This window comes from Triplophysa dalaica, chromosome 2 (assembly GCF_015846415.1).
Source record: "Triplophysa dalaica isolate WHDGS20190420 chromosome 2, ASM1584641v1, whole genome shotgun sequence".
Classification (NCBI taxonomy): domain Eukaryota; kingdom Metazoa; phylum Chordata; class Actinopteri; order Cypriniformes; family Nemacheilidae; genus Triplophysa; species Triplophysa dalaica.
The window spans coordinates 2,617,922-2,637,897 of NC_079543.1; the positions used below are offsets into that span (position 1 = coordinate 2,617,922).

Genomic DNA, 19,976 nt, shown 5'->3' on the forward strand with positions numbered 1-19,976 from the left:
AGACTCGACAATGACTTGAACTTTGTAAAGTAATGAAATTAGCTAAAATAATTATTGTGACTCAGCAGCACTAAAGCGCCTGTGCCTTTAAAGCTGCTCAACTCAAACCGCGCCAAACAAGGTGTAACAGCCAATTACTGTAGAGCAGTTACGATAGAGAGGAAACTGCGCATGCGCCTGGCGGCTTGAAACAGTTGTGGCCGTTACAATGGCGGACAACAGTCGAGCTCCACAGTCACGTTTGGCTATAAGGACTTTGAACTGGACCGTGAAAAATAAAAAAAGATTTGCCAGATGCAGAGTATGCAACGCGAGGATTTCTGACACGACAACCACAACGTCCAATTTCGTCCGACATTACAAGAACCACAAGTAAAGGTAAGAAAGTAATTTCTTTATAGTCAGTGTAATAAAACGATTACTAATATAATGAATTAATCGTTTCTGTTTGTCATAACTTTGCCTTGGTTGTTTTTTTATTATTAGAAAAGTGATAATCGATCATCACTGGTAGGCCTAGATCTCATCTCATAAGGTGATGAATTGGGGAATCTGGCTATAACGGCGTAGCCCGGATTTTTATGTTCTTAAAACATTAAAATCAAGAAGGGCTTCTCTGTATTACATGTAGGCGAATGTCTATATTAAATGCGCGCATGTTCAAGTGTTTCTGTGGACTGCGTGTGGAAGCTGAATAGCAGCTCTCTTATATACTGCGCATGACCGGGTGATGGACGCGCCGGTGACATCACTTGGATTTAAATAACTCTTAAAAAACTTTGCGGTCATATTGACGAGAATAATTTCATAGTTCGAATCTGTTAACTGTTTGGATTTTTTTATACTCACAATAACAACAAATAATGAAACCAGTTCAAATAGAAAACAAATATTCTCAGATTATATATACGTATGAAACGTGCATATTGCGCGTCCACCGCAGAGATGACGATTAAGCATCATAACTTCATCACTGGGCTATATTAACATACATTTAATTTATATTCTACCGAAATGAAAAAGATCCGTTCATTTTGATAAACAGGATTCAATATCGAAGTCAATAAAATGATCTGGGATTCCCATAAATTGCAAATTCCCTATAGGCCTACTGTGCACTTTAATGGACAGCACAAGTATTACAGCATCATATACTTAAAACATACAATAGTCAAGTTGTCAGTCACAATTCTTAGTTTATAAGCTTCATAGCCTGTATAAATGCTTAAGTCATTCTGTCAGATACAAGTATTTCCATTTCTGTGTAGACCGTTTCAATTAAATTGAATTAGATTGTATTATACATTTCAGACTGGATTTCTTTTGTGTAAGCAACACTTTTATTTTCAGATATTAATGTTGCACAGATATGCATATAATTCATATATAGCAATGTGAATAAGATACCTAATGTATGTATATAAGTTCATCTTTTCTGTGCAAAAATAAACATGTATCTAAAAAATTTACCTCTGTTTATTTTAGTACTGCGACTTGAATTGACTTGACTTGAAACTTATCAGGACTCGACTTGACTTGCTTAGGGTAACCCCTTGACTTGACTTGACTTGCTTGATTTGTCTAAACTGTGACTCGAGACTTGACTCGAGACTTGATGGTTAAGACTTGAGACTTGCTTGGACTTGACCATATGTGACTTGTTCCCATCTCTGTGTGCCTCATACAATGCTTAAAGGAGCAGTTTACCCCAAAATAAACATAAATTTCTTAATCGATAATGAAACCGTTTGGGCACCATTGAATATCATAGTAGTTTTTGTTTACTGTTGTCATCAAATCACAACAGAATTGTTTGGTTACAAACATCCCAAATATTTTATTTCGTGTTCAGTACAACAATGAAATGTATACAGGTTCGGAACAATTTGAGAGTGAGTAAACAGATTTTTCATTTTTGAATGAACAATGCCTTTAAGAAATAGTTAATACTGAACCTCAACACATGTACATATATTACTTAAAGGGACAGCTCACCCCCCAAAAAAAATCTCATTTGCTCACTCTCTGTCATGGTCCTGTCTCTTCTTATCGTGATTTTCAGGTCTTGTGGCAGGATCGTGACATACCCATGTGTTTTATGTGGAAAAAGCGCATGGCGTTGTTTTGGTTTGTAATGCCATGCTCACTCTCCGGTGTCACATCCTTTAGCCCCGCCCCTTCTTCTCCGTTAGCACCACATTAGTGGCATCCGTCTCACCTGTCCAGCCAGTTCCCATCAGTGTTTAAGTCTTGTCACCTGCCCGTCACTGTCCCGTTTTAATCTTCCCCCTGTTAACGTCTCCCTATATATTGTCCCAGTGCCCATTGTTCCCCATCAGTTCTTTGTTTGTTAAACGCCACTGTTGTATCCCCGTTCGTATCGTCTGAGAGATTCTGTGTTCCTCTTTGAAATACCTATTCATGTTTGGACTTTCTTTCATTATTGACCTTGTTTGTTTTGTCCCCCTGTTGTGAAGTATTTCTGTTTGATTATTTGTTTTGTACTGTTTTCCCCATCGTGGTTCTTTATTTTTGTATCATTAAAGTTTATAATTTAACCCTCATGTTTGCCTGCGCCTGTGTTCTGTCTCCCTGATAATTCACGACACTCAAGTTGTTACAAATCTATCAAATTCTTTGTTTTGATTAACACAGAGAAATTTATTTGGAGGAAAGCTTATAACCAAAAAAATGCTTTATATATTTCTTTGTTCTGTTGAACATAAAAATTGACTTTGAAGAATGGTGGAAAGCAAACAGTTCTTGGGCAACCTTGTTTAATATTTAAACTTTCCTGCGATGGTAGAATTAATCTGTTCCCTACATTATTCAAAATATCTTCCTTTGTGTTCATCAGAACAAAGAAATATGCTCAGATTTGGACCAACTCAAGGGTGAGTGAGTGATGACAGAATTTTTGGCTAACCTATAGTAATATAATGTACATATGTGTTATGATACAGTATTTACGATTTCTAAAACCGATTGTTCAATCAAAATTTGATTCAAAAATCATTAACTCACACTAATTTTATTGTTCTAGTGAATATTTGGGATGTTTGTAACCAAACAGTTCTGGGGCACTTTTGACTAAACAGTAAGCAAAAACATCTACTATGATATCCAATGGGACCCCAGAACTATTTGGTTTCCCACATTCTTCAAACTATATTATTTTGTGTTTAACATAATTAAACTCATACAAGTTTGGAACACCTCGAAAGTGAGTGAATAATAACAGAATTGTCATTTTCGGGTGAACTATCTCCTTAAGTAGGTACGATCCTGAGAGTTCTCAAGTTTCAGTTTATTTTAATAGTACATCAGGATCTTTCCTTTCAAGTGTCAAATCTCAAGATTTCTTCTCATATAATAAAGAGTATGAAGAGGATTTTGTGTTCTGAAGACATACTCGAGACAATTCGTCATATCACATTATTGCTGCTCAGTACTCATTTTTGAGAATAATTCAAACACAATAGTGCAAAAAATGCTTCCACTGACTGCCTTTAGATGGACAGAAATGATACACAGATCTCATCTGTCATGGCATTTTCTATCCTTTGTGATATTGAGAACCACATAACATGGTGCAGCCGTGTTGCACAGCTGGACCAAAGCCTTTCCTCGAGGGTCAAAACCTTTCATTATATCAGGTATAGTCCTATCTATCTATTTCTATAGAACGAACATCTCTCTCCCTCCATCCCTTCTCTCCCCCTCTCTCCCTCTCTCTCCCTCTCTCTCTCTCTCTTTAATGGTTTTTAACTGAAAACCATTACAAGCAATGTGTACAATGTGTTTGGATGTTTCAAATTATGTTCAATCTCTTTTGTCCTCTTTACAGCGTGAACACAGTGTCTCAAGTATCTCTTCAAGCACAAGATGTGATGCTCTTAAACTGTGCATACTATACTTGATCCTTGATCTTTTCAGACTTTAGTGTACTCCTGAATGAAAGCGTTTCATAACCTGCGGCGCTGACTAATTGTGAACAACCACCGCTACAGTATATGGATTCTTTTTCATATTATAATATCAGTGCTGAAACTGACGAAGAAATTTGCAGAACAGATTTAAATATGTTCATTTGCATACATTCAGGGGGTGTATGCTTTCTCCAGGAATTACAGGCACACCTCAGGGAGACGGAGGAACTGGACCAGTAATTATGAGTATTATTGTGTCCTTGAGGATGAAGGTTTGAATCTAAGGTTCCTGCAAATAACCTGATGCCAAGCAAGCCAATAGTGCACACCACTACACAACAGCGATGATGGTGTCTCTCGAGAAAAGAATAGATGACTAATTTTTCATAAGAGCTTTGAGAGAACCTCAGGTAGGATTATATATTATAGTGCTGCCGTTGTTGAGTGCGCGGTTAATAACATCAGATCTGTCTGTGAGATGTTTTAATGAAGACAAACCGGATAATAAAAGTACAAACTTCACCACGAGTGCTCTTGTTTTCTGCCTCTCCTATTTTCCATACGTTCAGCATATTTTTATTTTTCATGAGTCGGCACACAAACGCACATTCTTCACTGTGGAGGGCAGCTGATGATAATGTTTACTAAATCAGCACAAAACACGCAGTGGATCAAACTGACCTTACAGTCACTCTATCTGGAAATCAAACGCCATCGTATCTCCCCGTGCGCCTAACAGATGCATGGAGGTGGACTGCCCGGAGTCTCAGATCTTCAAAGATCTCCAAGCATTCAGTAGAGAGCCGGAGCGCGTGACTGAAATACACGTGTGCTGTGAATTTATATCAGTTGCATAGAAACACATACGGACGTTTGTACCTAGAGACGGGGAAACAGACAGATGAGTCAGTTGTTGTTGTGGCGCAGAAATTAAAAATGTGGATTGTATAGCAGATAATTGCATATGGCAGAATTTTTCAGTGGTGTCTAATCTGAGCATAGTTTGAGTCATTGTCATGATATTTTTCTAAAAAACAAAGTGAGACCATGTGGATACAATATTACCCTTCTAAACATTTGTTATTAAAATGTTGACTGTTATTCTGCATTTAAAACAATATAGACGGCGTGCACAGTATACTATTTTATGTGAGCCTAAAGCTGTTTACAAACATCACTAACAACTTCAGGTCAAAGATCACTTTGATTTGCATGAGATGATGTACTGCTCGTTTTATTGATGCTTTATTTATGCAGAATCATCTGTAAAGACCAGGACACTTTAAAGGACGTATTTGCACACCGCTCACTATCTGCCCTTTATCTCTCTCTCTTGTGTGTGTGTGTGTGTGTGGGTGTGTGTGTGTGTTTGTGTGTGTGTGATTGTGTGTGTTTGCTAAATGTGGCTATATTGTATTTCCAGCTTCTGCAGTATTCTGAGTGACATTCAATACCTGTTGGCCAGGTTCCGCTTCAGTTCTGAATGATTTTATAATAGGCTTCAAAACAACTCTCTCTCATATTGTTTTAATGATAATGGTGTCACATATTATCAAATCTATTATGACTGAGAGCGATCAGATTTTTTAAAGTTTATTTAGCATAAAATTATTTCTTCTTTTTACATTTTCCCCTTTGTTTACAATTACGTTTCTTTGTAGTGTTATTTCTTCCTTTCCTACTTTTTTATAGTCACGATAAATAATAACACTTGTCTATGAGGAGCTGTCACAGTTTTTCCTCTTGAGAACACACAGTGTCACTAACGCGTGAGGTCTTAATCACATTTTAACAGATATTGATCTGTGAAGCGCGCTCTGCTTTAGTAAACACGCCGCCCGCGGGCACTGATGTGACCCTGCCGTGACGTCACGCCGGACTCTCGGTTACGCATCTGATCCCGCACGAGCTCTGCACTCAGCCGCGGGAAACGGCGCGCACAGGACGAAGAGACTCAAACTATCGATCCTCCACCGGTTTCCTTTATAAACCATCATCATCGGGCGCTGTTTCTGAACGCTGGATTACGCGCCCTTGGAGCCCTTGGATTTACCGGTCAGGATGAGCATTTGGCTGGACACAGCTCGCGGTGAACGCCCCTCGTGTAAGTGTTGAAGCGTCTCGTGCAGGTTATTGATTAATGAAAGTTGAAATGATTGATTAATGAAAGTTCATTTGACTTTTCCTGTCGGTCAGACGCTCCCGTTACGCACGCGCGCGCACGAGCACTTGCGCCATCTGAGAGGAGTTTATCTCGCCGGGAAACAACACTTTATAATTCACAAATGATTCATGAATCGTTCATAAATTGTTATGTGAACTTTTAACCACTTTAATAGCTCGACCACTCCGCACTCGACGAAGATTTCTGTGCGCATTGTGGTGACCAAAGCATCTCCGAAATGGTAACGTTACTCCTTGCGACTGTTGCTCGAAACTGTTTGTCTTTCAGCCAAAGGTTGATACAGTAACACCAAGGTGTGATACAGTTTAAGTGTTTTGTCAGGTAAACTGAAACCTGCTTCATGTGTTCGTTTTAATTCGACTGAATCAGTGCGTTTCGGTTAAAGCAAAGTTACGCTATGAGCCATTGTAAGGGTCAGATAAAGTTATATCTATTTATTCTAACAATTCGCAATTTTCGTTGTTTACAGGCTACTAAATATTCATATGGATGAACTAACAGATTAACATTTACAAAAGATGAATTTTGCCTGAGGAAAAATAAGTCATTTTATGACAATTGTGATTATTACATAGAAATTTCGAAAAAAGTGCCTTTTTTAATGAAGCATTCATAGCACATGTTTATTGTCTAAAGTCAAAATCAGGTATGTTTTACTAAAGAGTTTGGTTACAAAATGAAATAGTTAGTTAGCTGTATCTGTTTAGTTGTTATGGCTAAAAAACAAAACAAACCAACTGCTGTTTGATTGATATGAATGCACAACTAAAAACATGATTTTTCATTTTGAATCTCATTTTTGAACCAAACTCTTCATATATACAAAATCATATAATTCGTCTAAGTGCCGCATTTATGCAGCACAAGACAATTTCCTGGCTCTCAATATTCATTTGACTGGTCGCATTGTCCCAGGTGTTTATTTTTCAACCGGAGATGTTGAGGTCAATTCCCCAGGTTTCTTCACATTAAGAAGCTGTTTGCATTGTTGTCTTTACGGGTTAGTAAAGAGGATTGATGCATAATTAGCACAAATAGTGGAGCATTACAGGTCCATAACATTGACATTATGTTACGGTGTTTGACATGATCATCACTTTGTTTAATAGCTGTACTGGAGCATATGTGCTCTGGGATTATTCAAGGACTGATCCTACAGTAGTTGGTTATTTGCTTTGGCTGTGTGTGCCTGTTGTTAGGTGCCTTGTGTGTGTCACAGAGTAAACCGAACACCAGACCAGGTGTTTACTGAAATTAATTTCAACATGAGCTTCACAGGCTTAATGCGTCTTGTTTAATGTTGTCTTGATTCTGTCTGCCATTGCTTGGTTAAACAGATTAAAGAGGCATCATTAGTGGTGTCAACGTTGTTGTCGAGCTGAATATTCAGACAATGTTTTTTCAGGTGATTTGTCTTTGATTTATAATATATGTTATATGCTCTCTTACTGTGGTCTCTGATTCACAGTGGTCAGGTTGAGTCATTAACATCAGCCCGAGATGTTTATTGATTGAAGAAGAAACCGAAACCCTTTTACCCAGTCAAGATGTGTGGGCTAATCATATCCTCCTGAAAATCAAGCCATTGAATGTTTATTTGTATTCAGGTCCATAATATGGTTTCTCTGCAAATGCAGGTATATAGAGACCAGATATATTTGATCAGTGTAAGGTCTTCAATAGCCTGAGGACTTTTAAAAAATATATGACTCATTTATTTGGCCTTCTAGGATGGGTGCATACTCTAGTGTATATATTCACCAGGATTGGTCTAAAAAAGAAACAATAGCATGAACTGCCAGTACAACCCACAGCATGTATGACATATGTATGTAATCATGTACATTATCTCATATAATCATTTTTGCAGTATGTTGATAATCAAATAGTTGATGATATTGTGAAAGGAATGAATTTCAGTGACACCTTTTTTGTGATGTGAGGTGATGACATCATCTTTTCAGAAAATACTGTATGTGGATTTGCACAGAAAAACGCATGTGTGTCGATCAATCCACTCTGGGATCCGGTCAAAAAAAAATTGGTTTCAGGCTCCCAAAACGTCTGGACAAAACACTGATATGAGCCATATAAAGCTTAACGCGTCTTCATGTGAACGGGCTCTTCGTGAGATCCCAAGTAAAGCAGGTGGTGTACAGAATTTTAGACAGCCACCACGTAATTTAAATTTAATATTTTGATCAGCAATGTGCACAAATCAACTTTCATTTTTTTAGCAACGTCGAACTTCTAATGATCAAATAAGTTCCCTATGGACAAAATCAAGTCCCGCCTATATTTTTGATTTAGTTAGGGTTCTGTGATATATCATATTATCGATTTAGGGTTCTGTGATATATCGTATTGCAAATGTGCATGTCACGCATTTTAATACTTCTAAAAGTTATGTGTAGTCAAAGTTTAATTTTAATGCAGATAGAAAATAAGCTTGTGGAAGATAATCAACGATTAAACATATATTTTGTAGATTGCACATTATATTGAATTATTTAGCAAGTTCAATAGCGTAGGGTTCTTGTGTCGATCAGCACAGTTTCTGTATTAAAACATCAGATTCGTGTGGAGGAATCGCAGTGTTGCAGTGATGCAGAATGACAGATTCACGTACCTTCAGAAACAGCTCACAAACTGGTAAATTCATCTGTGTGAATTGCAAACGGCAGTAATTTTCTAGACGTTTTGTGTCCTGAAGCGATTTGCATAATTTCCAAATCCAGGTGTGAAAACGAGATAACATGAACTAATAAAAACAACAAAATCACCTGCTGTTGTTCGTTCGCCTCTCTGTGTTTAAAAGTAGAGAAAGAGTTCAAAACAGTCGCATCTTTCTGCAACAAGTGAACATTGAATCCGAGTCAAGCCATAAAGTTTAATGAAGCTCATGTCAAAGTAACTTTATTCTGCTCATAACTTACTCGTGCTGGTACCTGTACAATCTAATCACATTTTCGATTTATTGTGTGATTTATGAGCATGCCCTGAGCTGTTTTACAAGAGCAATGAGAACCATTCCTGCAATTACAGAATGAATTGTAGCCTAAATATTAAGTGACATTGTTCTAGTTAATACTGTGGCTTCTTTAGTGCTGATAAATATGATAATGAACCTGTTATAACTATAGTAACTAAGTTTCTCCAAAGCCAGAAGGAAGAGAGAGGCAGGTTCAGCATAAGTCTGAAGAGTCTTAAAATATTTCATTTGCTGTATCATTATGTTATTACTAATTGTTCTTTTAAACATTAGGCTACATTCATGTTTGCTTTTATTTCAGTAGTATATATTTTAAATCTCTTATTTATTTATTTTTGTTAAATGATTTAATTAAAGAGACTTGGCACTTGGGTGTAGAATAATATAGCCTATCAGAACCTTCCCTAAATGGGACTCAAACTGAAATAATAATGAAACTGGACAACATGGGAACGCAAGAATGAGGCATAAAATTCGAGAAGGTGGAGGGTAAAAATATTCCTGAAGACTTTGAGTCAAACAGCCAATCTGTGATGCTACAGACCAATGGAGTTACTTTAGTAAAACATGACTACTTTTGGTTAGTTACTGGCAAAAACAGAGCCGTGTATAGTTGTGAGCATGTGGGAAGCTCGGCCTCAGGCGCTCTTGCTTGTTTGTAGACATATATACGCTCTTAAACACATGCTTTGAGGCGAACCCTTACAAGTTCCTTTCTTTAAAAGCTTGACACTGTACGAATGTGATGTTTCATATCAAACTGAACTTGTGGTCGTGCGTGTTACTTCCTCTGATGTTCTTGGTTGCAAAGTGACCTGGGTGTTAAGTATTGATCGTTTAACAGCCATTATACAAAATTTCTTGGCGGTATTCTCCCACAGATGATCCTTTCAGCTTTTCAAAGTCGTTTTTCTTGTTACTGGGAACTGAAGTTGTTAATGAATCATCCCAGTTTGTCGAGTTGAGCGGTGATCGTTGGCAGCGGATCACTCATGGACACATTCGTAGGTTTGTAAAATTCAATGGTCGGATTTGTAAGAGGTCTCCTGCTTCCATAATATTTTAAGACTTGAAGTATTCACATGTACGCTTATGCAAAAGTGTTTGTGTCCTCTTGGGTGGAATATTTTTAATGCATTATTTAAGCATTTAGTTTTCCTGAAAGGCTCGGCATTCTCCTGCGAGCTGTTTCTGACTCCGACATGAATCGATCCTTCACTCCTTGCCAAAATCATGTGCTGTGGTCTGACAGAATTACCTTATTGAACACCGCTAAGACTATTACCAGTCCTGGCCTGTCTCTGTGTCTGTGATGCTCACATTAAAGTAAATAATGGCATTCTTTCAGTATCTCTCACTCAGTCCTGTTGGGTTGTTTCGGGAGAATGTGTGACAGATTAATGGATAGACGGCATTTAGATTTGTACCCTCGGGTTTTCTGAAGGCTCAGGTTTGTTTCTGACACCGGCATGCATCGATTCTTCACTTCCTGTCAAAAGCATTGACTGTCCCGACTGTCTGACATTAAAGAGGTGTGCTGATTCAATATTTTGATTTGGGAGGATATGGACCTTTTTGCTGGATCGGGTATCGATCGGTATTGGACCGATCCAAATCTGATCCTGTGAGTTAGCCGCAGATGTTACTAATAAAGCTTCAAAAGGGACTAACCATTATGAAACCACAGTAAAGCGCTGGAAGCAGTCTAAATATGTGTGCGTCATTCTCGTTTTAAACTTCAGATTATAAAAAGATGTGTAAAATGTTGAATGAATACAATGCACGATATGTTAAACGCAAAACATATATTTTCTTTGCATTTAAAATATTATCAACATGGGGAGCAAAGATCCCAGCAACTTCAGAAAGAGTAGATTTTTTAAGCGCATCATTCTGTGTCCAGGATGTGCATCAGCACTTTTGTGCCTCTCTGCACTTGAGACTTTTTATATGGTGATAGTTTTATGCAAAAAAACAGAGATGGATAGTAGTAGTTTTACTTTAACTCAATTAAATTTTTAATCAAGTACATAGTATCTGTACTTTGAGACTGTTTCTACTTTTGGAAAATATGACCTCATTACCTTATAAGGCACAATTAGGCCTACTTTCAGCCAAGTAGATTTCATAATCTTTCATAATATGTGTTGATGTTTAATGCAGTACATTTACATATTTGTAAACTTTTTTTACCTTTAAAATGAAAAACACTCCAGTAAAAGAAAGTGGTCGATTTGAATTTACTCAAGACAACATTCACTAATGAAATTTAGTGGATTAAAAAGTATGATGTATGCTTAATAATGTAGTGAAGGTAAAATTCTTCTAAAGTAAAAACACTGATAAAGTGCAGATTTTTGAAAAAAACACAAATGTATGTGTAATTACAATCCACCACTGGCAATAAAAGATATTTAATTGTACATCGGTCAGGAAAAACGGTTGGATAGGGATCACATCAGTGTCCACTGATACTCAGACTTTAGGCATCGGATTGGGAAAGGAAAGGAGAAAGTGATACATCCCTTGCCCTGAGATACACGTACTGTAGATATAGGGCACCTGCGGGAGATATACCATCATAATCAGCTCTCCAGTCCGGCCTTTGATCATAGTCCACTGGCCCCTCCCACCAATTCAACACTTCATTTACATCCATCGCCATAGTGATGGTTGTCATGGCCATAAGCATTTTACATATGTTTCGAATTGGGTTCTCTGTAATTTGGCTAAATGGGCTTATTATCCATATATTTATGCATTTATGTATGTTAACAAGTCCATATGCACATAATAACTCAACCAGAAATGCACTGAGAAATAACAATAAGATGTGCGATGAAGTCACTGAGTGAATCCAACATAAGGCTTATGAATCATTTTTATTTTTATGTTGAAGAGGTTTTACCCTATTTGAAGTCTAAAATTTGCTCATATATGCAAAGGAATAATATACTAGCTTTATCTACATTGTGATCAATACATGATGACTTTTTCTACGTATTGTTTGGCCGTTAACAATAACTGATCGTTTTTAACGTTGTAAGACGATAACCGATATATTGACCAAACACAGTATATGTTTTGCTAGTTTATTTATAAGACAATAGTTGTACCTTTGTGAATATAAGCGTGTTTGACAAGTGAATGACATCAAAGTGCCGCAAAGGTAATTCAGTTTGCTCTTTATGCAAATCGCTCTTCACTATACTTTATTGTCGAACACACCGCATATAAAGTTACAGCAGTCATGTGTTTCTCTGTTATCTGATGAAATGAACCAGAACAGAAGCAACAAGCGTTTCCCTTCTAAGACATATTAACTTGCCCTCTACATTTCCCCGAGTTCTGTTTCCCTTCATCCTTCCTTTTATATCCTCGGTGGATTCTTTGAATGAGGGATTGTGGGTAATAATCGTGTGTTGTAATGTGGCTGTTTGAGGTATGAAAGCGGGTATAAACTTCACACAAACTCTCATTTCAGCATCTTGCTCAGCCCCATCTGGTCGGGAACAGGCAATCTGCTCACAAATCTATGAAGTCATCCATTCCTCCAGAACCTGATTTACATGCAGAATGTTTTCTGTTTATAGTTCTACAGACTGGTAGTATCCCAGACTGTCATATGGTCCATAGTACTAAGAAGCATTTTATGTTTAAGCTCCTCCAGATGGTCATCTGACACGCCAGAAATTCCCAAATTAATTGATTCATTGTTTTTATGTTTTGTTTCCTAAATTTTGTATGCAATTAGGCATGTTTTGTTTCCATAGTTTACTATACATATGTGGGTCAAAATTATGTTGAATATGTATAATACATACAGTATATGTAATTGTAAGCGGGGAAGAAAAGTAATTATGCATTTAAACAGATTTGATCTGAGCTCAAATGAAATTTCTCAAACCACATCAGAGAAGAACACATTCATGTAAATCACAAACAGGGTGATTTAATAGAGAATGAACATATGAGCATTTATCGTCTGGGGACTGTGAAGGTCTGCCAGAGCTCTAATATCTCTGGAGACAGAAGCACAGAATGAAAGAGAAAACCTCAGAGCATTTCGTCACGTTCAGTAATATCTTTATTATACACACACCAGCAGAGCCAAGAAATAAAACATACTAAAATAGATCTGAAGCTTCTCGACAAGGAAATGTATACGTGTGATGAAATACTAAGCTTGTTGTTACTTCAGATGATGTTTTTTACTAACCACCTGCAATCTAGTTAAACCAGGTGATGCAGGAGACGGTGCGCGTCATCAACCGTGGAAATAAATTTAGGTATTTTATGTGAAAGAGATGTTTATATACGTTTCATATCACTAATTTATAAATCATTCATGTAGTGCAGTAACAAGAGTCAATAAAGTATGTCAGATCATTTATTTTAAACATCCTGCAGAACCGCTCAGAACCGACCCACATGATAAGAAAATTCGACATTGCGTTTATCTCTTATTTTTGGGGTAGTGTTGAGTCTGATTTCCATAATTCCTATTGCAGGTTGGATGCTAAATCAATGGCGTGTGCAAATAAATGAAGCTATGATCAGGAATCATTTATTCTTAATGAGTTTGGCCCTCTGTGAACCGTTCCTGTGCAGACATGCAGATGGAGAGTTTGGCCGTGATTGTGTTCTGAGAGGAATTGATAAAAAATGTAACACTAAAGAAGAAGCAGAGATGCAGAAACGTCAACCTGCGTTCAGATGCTCAAGGTCGAGTGGCTCCTGTAGGCTTCTTGAATGAACGAGGCCTGTTTCAGTTTCAGTAGACCTACAGTGAGTCATGTGAATGTAGCGATGACGTTTCACTTGTGGTTTTAAAAAATATTCTTTACAAGTTTTTTACTTTTAAGTTTTTCAATGAAGAATGATAATAAAGGAGTTGGATGAATTTCAATAAACCAATATCTCAAATATTGGTATTAAGGAGTGTGATGAAGGTACCGTTATTCTGAGTGGTACCTGGACACACTTTGAACAATAATTTGTGCACATGTGTCATGTGTTCACATGTGAGAGCTCTGGAGTTTCATGAACACATGCCTGCGCCACTTAACAGTAAAATCTAAAAATGAATTTATTCATCAGCACACCTTTGGTTATTGCATATACTATGCTGTATTTATGTAATATAAAATAAGTGTATGTATGAGATTTGGAAGAGTGCAGTAGTACACGCCGGACATTCCTCACGATCTCCATAGAGATTAGAAGAGGGAAGTGGGTATATAGAGTCTGTAGTTTAATGGTTCTCAGCTGGGTATTGTTGGATTTATGCCCACGGCAAGCACCCCAGAGAACCTCTGAGAATCTGTCCAGAATCCTCCAGACATCTGCACACACTCCTAATCAAACAACTTAATGGAGAGTTCAATATTTAGCTAAGGGAAGATTACTTTTCTGAGCTTTGAATCTCTTGAATCAGCACAGATTAAACACACATAGAGAGAGAGCGGACATTAATTTGGACATATGAGGTATCAGAAGGACAGCGACGATAAAGATTGTACATATCGACCTTTACCAACATTATGCCAGGTTAACATACTTCTGAATGTTGTCAGTCATCCCGTAGCAGTGAATAACTCTTGTGTCGGTCTAATCCCTGTTCTTGACTGAACACTGACAGATTCAATTTGTCCATCTCTCTTTACTCCTGTCGTGTGGATTGTTTCTGGCTCTGTACTCACGTTGACCTTGTACCGGTGATGTATAGACAAACGGAGGTGTGGTGACTGATTTGTCTTCCCAGATCAGACCGTCGGCCTGATCTATAGATGAGCTGTCCATGCTTCTCAGGCTAGCCTTTTGTCACACCGAGCCACAAAATATATAGAGTTCATCCGTGTTTTCACACAGGTGAATCATGTTTACTGCTGCTAATGGTAGACTCACACCTGACTGGTTTGGAACGTTTGTTCTGAAGCTTGGCAAACTTTTTTGGTACTTTAGTTTGTTTAGACATATGACGCATGAACACAGCAATCACACTTATATTCACACCAAAAATCTGTCTGATATCACCTGAAACAAGGTGAACTCGAGTTTGTATTATTTGAGTCTGAAAAAATCCAGAGCATCTTTTGTGTTATTTTCACTTTTGTCTCCAGTTTTCATTTTCTCCAAATAAATGCAAATAGAAACATCTAAAATTTGGGAGAAAAATTGTTAGTAGTTCACAGAATGAAGCAAAAATTATCATTTATCTAAAAGACGTACCTATAAATATAAATTCAGAAAAACGGAAATCATTTTGAAATGGTCTCTTAGTTTTTTCCGCAGCTGTATTAATGTGAAAAAAATAAGATTTTAGGGCGGTAAAGGGGAAGATTATCAGTGAATACCGAATAACCTCTGTTCTGTTTTTTTATGAACTATGCCTTTAAATCCAATTAAATGAAATGATTTTTCTCTGTCGCATTATTCTGTAATATTCCTTTGGTCACTGGTGTCATGATGTTCATTTTAACCTTCATCTCCGAAGTAATAACCTTTGATTCTCATCGCCAGACACGTAAAACATAGCTGTCTGCGGACACATTTGAGCGGTGTTTAAATGTTACGTTGCCAGACGTTTGTACAGTTTTATTCATGTAGCCGTCCATTATTTCCACTTCATACGGTCAGATTTCCTCTTGTGGATTTCATTGATTTGCATAAAGTAAGGAAATCGAAAACCGGGTGTTATCTTGACTACGTGTAATGGATATTAACTTTTATAGGCATGGATTATTCATTACGCACCTTCTGGGATATCTCAGAGCGCTATAGATTAAATTGGAGTATTATAATTATAGGTATTGGGAAGTTACAGATGGTAATTCTACAGCATTTCAGTTGCAAGAATATTAGACCAGAACAGACTATAATGTTCAAGACGTGGCGTAACCAGTCAACCGAACAATTATTATGAACATCAGTGAGCTCAAATTCAATTAAAAGACAAAATCCATTAAATAATGACTCGGACTGTCTGAATGGAGTCTAATGGTGGTCAATTATTGATGAACATGCAAGGAAAAACCAAACGAAAGACATATACAGTATATGAACATATGAGACTTAAATATAAATAAAACATTTACATAGGTTAGACAAACATTAGTCTTAGCTTTAGACTAAAATTATACGAAATTTACAGTAGTAATATTTATAAGATGCTTTTGTCTTTTCTTTGATCGATTCACTAATACATTACGATTTCATTCTTAAGATTATGGATCGTATTTCATTCATATTCTTGTTATTGAAAAATGCAGGGCGAAACATACAGAACACAGCATAACAGACAAATCTTCAAGGGCATAGAGATGCAATCGTACCGTGTAAACATACAGAAGGAAGGAGACTTAACAAGTACAGTCAAGGACAAATGACTGAAAACGATTTATAATGACTGGAAGAAAGTTTCCAAAGGATGATTTAGAAACACCCAGACGAATGATATCACCAAAAATATGGTTTCAGCATTTCTTCTTTAAATGGTTATTTCCAATTCAAAAACCGAATCAAAATGAGTTTCGGTGGTAATTGACAACGTGTCGCAGGTGCTGAACATTGGCCTGCACTTGAACTCATAACATTCTTGAACACAAACTCTACCAGCATCAGTTATACAGGATTATATTCTCTCGTCGTATAAAGATTATGCATTACAAATATAATCATGCAGCGGGGTTACTGATGTCTGCAATAAAACAAAGACGTGTTCGTTTCCAATATTCAGCTGATTTATGTGTTAATGATTCTAATCTGTTAATTTTTTTTTCATTGCATGTATATTTTTAGTGCAGGTTCATTTACCCAGTTCACTTTAAATGGGAGTATTTGAAATACAATGAACTTAATTTCTTGCCCTAATTCAGCATATTATCTAGAAAACTAAGTGCTTTTTCCTGTACGTTTTTGAGTTTCAACCTTTGAGCTTTTTACTCTTGTTGTGTTGAAAATTCTATAACTCTCTCTCTCTCGTCATCTCTCTCTCTCCAGTGACTGAATGTACCGCGTCAGCCAGTGATGGATTCCACAGAAGTTAAATTGCCAGTTAATGACACACTAAATCTGTGTGTGTTTACTTAGGTTAACTCACTTTCTTGATCAATATTGTGTTAACTTCCTTTTGTAATGCATGCACACACACGTGTTCACGTGAACAGGAGAGCAGCTCCGTGGCTTGAGTCAATGCCCATTTACCCGCACAGGTGTAGGCGACATTGAACGATAGCCGAAGTGGAGTAGAGAGGATTCACCGCTAAAAACATTCTTTTATTACACCTCTAAAGGTCTGCAAATTGCACTCTGCGGTTTCCATTTAACACTCGCTCCTCACAGTCTGCATCCGCTCACTGGAGACGACAGATCGGTCCATAGACTGGTCTCCCCCCAGCCCTGAAAAAACATTTTAAACAGAAACGTTGGTTGTGATGACGCAAGAGTTAAACTATAGCAGCTGAGATGGCCATTCTTTGTGCTCTTTTTGAAGAATGTTTGGAGCCTGATGAAATTGGAATAAATATGTGTTGAATACTGCAAAATACATCTCTTCTAATATCTTCAATTGTTGCTTATACCAAGCTGCAGCAGACACGTTTAAACGACTTTACTTGGACCCAATGTGCGAGCTGTCTCTTTAATAACGCGTGGGTTATAGACATGTTGATGCTGATTGGGCTGAAATTCTTGACACACACACCAAACAAGAGAAAACGTATCTCAAACCCTGTTGCACACCGTTGCAAACCGTTTCCAGGAAATATATCGTTCAACCCGGAAACCGTTGCTAAATGTTGCGCACCGGTTTGAGCTTGAACATGCCCCAGGTAGATGCAGAGAGTCAACACCTACAGCTAGTGTTTGATCTATTTTTTTTAACTCTGCCTGAAACCTATCATCTTTTAACAACACATACGCTGTTGTTGTTACACTTTCTTGGCCTTTCCAAAAAAAACGTGTTATGAAAAGAGTGATGTGTTCTGCAGACAACTCTGGAAAAAATGGTTATAGAGTTTATTTCTATTTTCCGTACTGTGACCATAAGCGGTTCTTGTAAATAATAACTCCAATATGCAAACACTGATAAATCCATCCATCCATCCATGTAAATAAAAAATAAAAACATTCTGCTTACTAATAAACAAAGTTAAAACAACCGAACTTGGCAATAGCTCCTCACTGCGGGACAAGACATCCAGTCTCCTCCTATTGCACTGTGATTCGTTGACACTGGATCCAGTCTCTTTCCACTGCGTTTTGATTGGTCGACAGATTTTACGTCATACTCGTGTTGTTGCTCTACCATTTCCACATTGGGTCAAAACTAAAGTTATTCTTTTGATGGAAAACAAACTTGCTGAATATTAAACTGTGATCATTACTTACCGGCGTACACTAAATCATGACATTGATAAGAGCAAACGTTGGAGACCACGAGTTGCATCTTACTCTCCAAAATGCGTCAAGTGTAAAAAGTGGGAGGAGTTGGATCTGGATCCAACCTCCCCCCCTGGATCTTATGTTCTGCAGGGATGCAAGAAGGGACAAACTGCTCTTACTTTTTAAGACGCGTTTTGATATGTGTCATTTCTGACGCTGAGATCTCTGGCAAAATGTAAATGAAAATGTTTCAATCTGTGTTGTAATTCAGAAAAAAAGTGCTGATTTACATTTAATAATTTGATAAGAAAATTATGTTGCGTAAGATATAAAGTAATTAAAGGATTTTTAGCAGAGGGGTGCCACCCCCCCTTCTCGCCTGATTGCGGGTCTCACTGATTTTGGTATTCAAATGTTGACAGGTATGGGTCAATGCAGAAACCCAATCCCAGCCACAGAAAATGTTGTGACCCTTTTTCACTGTATTTTCTAAGTTATTTTGTTTCTTAGGGTTGTCTCTAGGGTGGTCTGGGTGGTCCAAAAAAAGTCCACCCACATGTATATTCTGGTCTCTATACACAGTAGGACTTTTTCATTATAGGTCTATGGGGATTGGTTTGCTTGTTCAATGGTCCAACAGGTGAACATTGTAGGATTGTAAATGGGCAGTCATAATAGTCAAACTTGCCTGAGGTCTGTTCATTAAAAACAAATGTTGATATTATTTATAACTTTACAACAGAGACCTGATGTGAGAGGTGCCCAGTGAGATGACAATTTAGATTTGTAACTGTACAATATCGAACACTTCGAAACATGTAAGCAACGCTGATGGTGATTTGACCGTGTCAATTTTTTTTTAACCTTTTTAACAGGACAACAGTTTACTGTATAAATCTAACTAAATTATGTTTTTTAATATGAAAAATGCAGAACGTCATCTGCTGTGGGAGTTAGGTTAGGGTTAGTGCAGTGTACAAGTCATCATGTCTATAAACATGAAAACCCACCGTGTGTCAGGTCTTGTGTAGTTTTATGTTTTATTTATATGGCTTTTGTAGTTATGTCCTTTCTGAAATGTTTATTCTAAAAAAAAATGTTGTTGTTAAGTGTATGACATAAATATTAGTCCATTTTTACAACAGTTAAAGTGCATCAGAGTATAATATAATATAGAAGACTTAAATGTCGGTAAGCTGTTTCTTTGATAAGGGTTTGGAACCCATATTTTTATCTCAAGTTCTTCTCCGGAGTTAAAGGGGTGGTGCCAGGATGTGTAATGCCTTCTGCCTTATTTACAATGTTAAACGTGCTGTCTTCTCATGCTTAACATGGTCAACTTGTCAAAAAACGAGTTCGGCTTATTTTTTGGTATTTCTTTGCTCGATACACTCCTCCAGCGATCGTACAGGTTTCAGAAAGTTTTTTCGAACATATAAAACTGTTTCGTAACAATTCTTCTTAGTGCCTTATTGGACAATTCTTG

General features: G+C 37.3%; 1 protein-coding gene across 3 annotated transcripts in view; it reads left to right on the forward strand.

The window, feature by feature from the left end:
- Window positions 1–332: 332 nt before the first annotated feature.
- Window positions 333–19,976, forward strand: part of gcgrb (glucagon receptor b) — a 31,298-nt gene continuing 11,654 nt past the window's right edge. Inside the window, exon 1 of one of the 3 annotated variants that reach the window (XM_056730620.1) lies at window positions 333–378. The gene's annotated coding sequence lies outside the window, so the exon portion shown is untranslated. Of the gene's footprint in view, window positions 379–5,839; window positions 6,034–6,203; window positions 6,335–19,976 lie in introns of those variants that run through there. The other 2 variants (XM_056730611.1, XM_056730628.1) reach the window with 2 other exon arrangements.